Source organism: Engystomops pustulosus, chromosome 10 (assembly GCF_040894005.1).
Source record: "Engystomops pustulosus chromosome 10, aEngPut4.maternal, whole genome shotgun sequence".
NCBI classification, from domain to species: Eukaryota; Metazoa; Chordata; class Amphibia; order Anura; family Leptodactylidae; genus Engystomops; species Engystomops pustulosus.
This window is the reverse complement of record NC_092420.1, coordinates 47,068,872-47,074,138: the sequence shown is the minus strand read 5'-3', so window position 1 is coordinate 47,074,138 and position 5,267 is coordinate 47,068,872. Positions and strand designations below refer to the sequence as shown.

Here is a 5,267-nt window from a genome sequence, read left to right as displayed (position 1 = left end):
CTTGTAATAATGTGTAAAAAATGCATTCTTATTGTGCACATACAACTTAAGAAGCTTTTATACAAATCCTTGTTTGACTTGCAGCCATTCCTTTTGACTCCTGTCCTACACTGTACTGACAAGATGCAAAGACCTCAAAACTGTACTGTCTACAGTTGGGAATCTGTTCCTTTTGGAATAGATATACTGGTTTGGCTTTAATACGTGCATCATGTCATTAGGCTTCTTGAATGTCATACTTGATGTTAAGGAGGCTGCTAAGTCAAAGTCTCCATAAGGAGAACTCTTACTTTACCAGCCCTAGTGTAAAACCCCTCACCCAGCTAGACCAGTTTTCTAAAGTGTACTGACGAGATGCAAAGAAATTGAAATAACAACAGTTGTGAATCTGTTCCTTTTGGAATGTACTGGTTTGGTTTTAATCCAGCTTCATGTCATTATGCTTCTTCAAAGTCATGCTTGATGTTAAGGGGAGTGACAAGTTAGCTAAAAGAGGCAATGTCATCCTAATGCCATCCAGGAAACATATTTGCATATTTCCTTAAAGATATTGTTTTACAGGGAATCTACCATTTGATTTCATGCTTTTTGAACCAAACATACCTTGAGAATGCTGTAGCTACACTGATGAAGAAACATATCTTGTTTAATCCCTGAAAAAACAATTATAATTAATGATAATGAGGTTCTGTCGATTCTGTGCCTGGCTTATAGCTTGTTTCCTCTAACATTAAGTATGCACTGCTTCAGAGAATGATGTAATCACTTTGTTGTACCTGACAGGCAGAAGTAATCAATCACTTGACAATCCCCCAGATTCTATATATAAGTGATCCAGCTCAGGTGAATTAGTCATGTCTGGACAGTTCAGAAAGCTTTGTGTAATGTGTTTATGAACGGCAGACTGAATGCAATCCAGCATTCCCAAGGTCCTGCATGTTATAATCGTTTTCTCAAGGATTAAAAAAGATATGCTTCTGCATAAGTCTATGTAACAGCCACACACGCCAGACCACGATGGGCTAGCAGGGGCGAGTTCTTTTAGGATTCTGAGGGTGTGTAGTTCAGGGGATATAAGGCCCAGGTAGATACCACATGTTCCACAGTCTCTTTGAACAGTTTATTCTCAACAGTATGAACACTTCAGACAGCAACCACAGTAATAATAATCCAAGTTCTAGGGGCTGGGGCAGTGACTTCAGTACCTTTATGTATGGAGGCTGAGGTGTCTCTGTGCTCCAGTGTCCTCCCTCTGAATCCTCTGTAGCTTCTGCTCCTTTCCAGCTCCTCCAAAAGGCAACTGCCTAGTCACACAGCAGATGCTAATGAAAGGTACAATATAACATATCTTTTTTCTGTAAAACCAATTTTTTATACAAAAACACTTTGGCAGTGTATGTACTATGCTCTGTGGCCACTGGGGGAGTGCTAAAAATGGGTCTCCTGGTGACAGGTTCCCTTCAAACTCTTTCCTGATGGTAATCTCAGGAGTAGGACTGGTTCTCTTTACTGGCATTACAGGCTTAGATTTGCTTGGAGATGGACAAGCGCTAAATACCCCTTCCAGTGTAGTAGCTGAATCTAACACAGTCTGTTGTAGGGCTTGAACCTGTTCTTTTAATCCTTGCAGCACCTTTTGTGGGGATGACAGATCCTTTTCAGGCACCAAACCCTCATTTGAGTTACAGGTTCCCAGGCTTGCAATAAATTGAGCTAGTCTTTGCAAGAACACAATCAATCTCTGATTTTTCACTCTCCTCAACTTCATCTAGGGTTCTATTAATGGCTGTGATAAGATGTCTGTGGGTGCGGGCTTGATTAATTCTGTCTTCTGGCACCTTGTTTGGCCACTGACACCAGTTCTGTGTGAGTTAATGGCAGGAGAGACCCACTAATGGCATCTAACTGTTAATGTATATGGCTATGGCTATTGTTAGGACAGCAAGGCGCTTTCTCTTTTATACACAGTTCTGAGATTCATTGGCGGTGTACTATCTCTTTAGGAGACTCTGGGGTATAACAAATCCACTAAAAATCCTTGTGCGGGCCACCAATGTAACAGCCACACACGCCAGACCACGATGGGCTAGCAGGGGCGAGTTCTTCTAGGATTCTGAGGGTGTGTAGTTACGGGATATAAAGCCCAGATAGATAAGCGCATATTCCACAGTCTCTTTGAACTGTTTATTCTCAACAGTATGAACACTTCAGACAGCAACCACAGTAATAATAACCCAAGAAAAGTTCTAGGGGCTGAGGCAATGACTTCAGTACCTGATGTATGGAGGCTGAGGTGTCTCTGTGCTCCAGTGTCCTCCCTCTACAGATGTCTCCGGATCCTCTGTAGCTTCTGCAGTTGCATATATTCTTTCTCTCTGTCCTGTTCAGAAAAGTCTTGTGCTTCCAATTCTTTCTAATGTGCAATCTCTTCCTAGATTGGCTGAGGTGTTTGCTCCTGTAGGTTACTGCACTACAACCCAGACACAGGACCTGCTCTGCACTGGTCTCTGCAAAATGTAACAATATTTTGTGATATCACTACAGCAGCTTTGTTTAGTTAACTCTATAGTTGGTGTGTAGTTTATAGTAGTGTGATACACATGTGTATGTGCACAGTTAAGCTGTGTTTGTGAGGCAGGGATCTAGAGATCATGATACCCCTGTTTTCACTTGGTTATATGTATCCACAGCATTCTAAATGTATGTTTGGTTCATAATGCATGAAATCAAATAGTAGATTTCCATTAATATATGAAATTCTGTTTTGTTCTACACTGTTTCTGGTATGAAAATTCTCTATTAGTAATGCTCCTCCACCATTTATTATTTTCTATAATGCCCCCATAGTTAATCATTTCATATGTTAGGGCCCCCGGCCACCACAATAAGGTGGACATATATTGAAAAACCATGATATTGCTCCATTTCCTGGAGTATCCCCATTTATATTGACCTGTTCTTGCTGTGAAAATTAAAGGAAACTTACCACTTGAAGTGGCAGGTTTCAGAAGAAAACACAGAGCACCAGCTCAGGCTGAGCTGGTGCCGGTGCTTATTTTTGTTAGTGTTTTAAAACGCGGTATCGCGGTTTAAAACACTTTTTAAACTGTATAGCCGGCGCAGGGAGGTACGCGCTCGGCGCTTACCATGCGCGCGACTACATAGGAAGTGAAGGAGAGCCGCGCTCATGGTAAGCGCCGAGTGCGTACCTCCCTGCGTCGGCTATACAGTTTAAAAAGTGTTTTAAACCGCGATACCGCGGTTTAAAACACTAACAAAAATAAGCACCGGTGTTTTCTTCTGAAACCTGCCACTTCAAGTGGTAGGTTTCCTTTAAATGCTTTCATCCCCTTATCCCCCATAGCAGCTCTCCTATCTTCCTTAACACTGCTGTGGGCAGCTCTGAAATTGGCAAGTTGGTGGATGTAGATAGAGTTGAAGGACATGTGTTTGTTGCAGAGGTGCAAGTATTGACAGAACAGCCCAGCACCACATACTCCATTGATGTTCTTAATAACTACATACAATTTTTTAATGCCAAAATTATACAAAGAGGAGCAAAGTATGCATTGTATATACTCGAGTATAAGCTAAGTTTCAGCACAAAATAGTTATAATCATATGAGTCTATGAAAACAAAACTCAGTACTCACCTTCCCGAGGCAACCCACAGGTCCCCCTCTGTCCTCATCTCCATCTTCGGCTTCCCGCGCGGTCCAGTTGCACACACCATAACCATACCTCCCAACCGTCCCGGTTTCGGCGGGACTTTCACGTTTTTTTAGCTATGTCCCGCCTCCCCGGGAGGTTAAGAGGTTGTCACGGTTTTCTCTGCATTGTCCCGGGCCAAGAGACTGAGTCCCGTCTCCTGGTCCCGGGACACACTGGCTGCAGAGACACAGGGGCAGCGTGGAGGCTGTGAAGTCAGAGCTCACAGCACAGCACGGCCCCCTCTCCTCCCCCGGGCCGCCCTTCCCCCTGTGTGAGCTGCTACGCGATGTGTGAGGAGGAATCAATAGGGGGGGGAGGTGTCACCTGGAGATCGTGAGCTCCCAGCACCGCAGAGCATGGCACAGCACGGCCCCTCCCCCCTCCCCCCCCCCCTGTGTGAGCTGCTGTGATGTGTGAGGAGGAATCATCAGGAGGGGGGGGGTCACCTGGAGATCGTGAGCTCCCAGCATAGCCCCTCCTCCTCTCCCTGTCTGAGCTGCCGCGATGTCTAAGGAGGAATCTTCAGGAGGGTCACCTGGAGAGCGGCTGCTATGTGACCCGGAGACCCTCTGCTCTTTCTCCTGAAGCGGTGGAGGTGGAGGGGGGCAGCCTGTGTGATGTGCTTACCCCCCTCCAGAGGTTACAGACGTCCATTAGGAGAATCTGCACAGCAGGGATGAGGTAGGACACAGCCTGACCCCCACACTGACCTGTAGCTGTGTGATAGGACACATCTATCAGGGCTTGTATGGCAGCTTTGTGACGTACAAGCCCTGAAATAATCGCAATGTCTTGTGAACCGCCAGACATTGTGATTATTTTGCCCTTCTCCACACCAAGAGGGATATAGCCATCAGTGAGCTATTAACCGCTAGGCGCACCTGGACGTTATACCACGTCCCTGTGGCTGGATACTTAGCGCACCGGGACGTAGTATAGCGTCCCGCTTCTGGCACCGGCTCACAAACAGAGTCGGCACCAGATCTATCACAGCTGACACCGCTGTAACACCCGCGATCGGCACTGACTCCGATCGTGGGTGTTAACCCCTTACACGCCGCGGTCATGCATGATCACGGCATGTAAGGGTGTTTCTCTTCTGGGCAGCCCCGAGGACTGCTAAGTGCCCTGAGGCTGCACAATCTCCCTGGAAGACAGTTTACACTGCTCTACCATGAATTGGTGTTGTAGAGCAGTGTATTGGACTTGAACCAGCGATCAGAACATCACTGGTTCAAGTTCAAGTATAAAAAAGTAAAAACACTAAAGTTTACACACCATATGAGGAGGGGTGGGGGTAGGGGTACAGATAGTATTATGTGTAAGTTTGAGGAGATAAATAAAAGTTCAAAACCAAATGTAAAGGCAGAAGTGCATTAGGGGGATATTATATTGGTCCACGGGAAGGGGGGGGGGGGCAAATTAAGGGACGTTGTACCATGGGGGCACCATCAAGATAGATATTATACTAAGCCTGTGGGTGGGACAATAGGCGTGGCTTAGAAAAGGGGGAGTAGCTTTGTGTCCCTCTTTCTCTTGCCCAAAAGTTGGGAGGT

At 45.7% G+C, this 5,267-nt stretch overlaps 1 long non-coding RNA gene across 1 annotated transcript; it reads right to left on the bottom strand.

The window, feature by feature from the left end:
• Positions 1-1,176: 1,176 nt before the first annotated feature.
• LOC140103922 (uncharacterized) lies at positions 1,177-3,923 on the bottom strand. Its single transcript, XR_011850205.1, has 3 exons — positions 3,654-3,923; positions 2,275-2,507; positions 1,177-1,322 (listed from the first exon to the last, which is right to left on the bottom strand). It is a non-coding gene; the product is annotated as an uncharacterized lncRNA (long non-coding RNA).
• Positions 3,924-5,267: the final 1,344 nt, after the last annotated feature.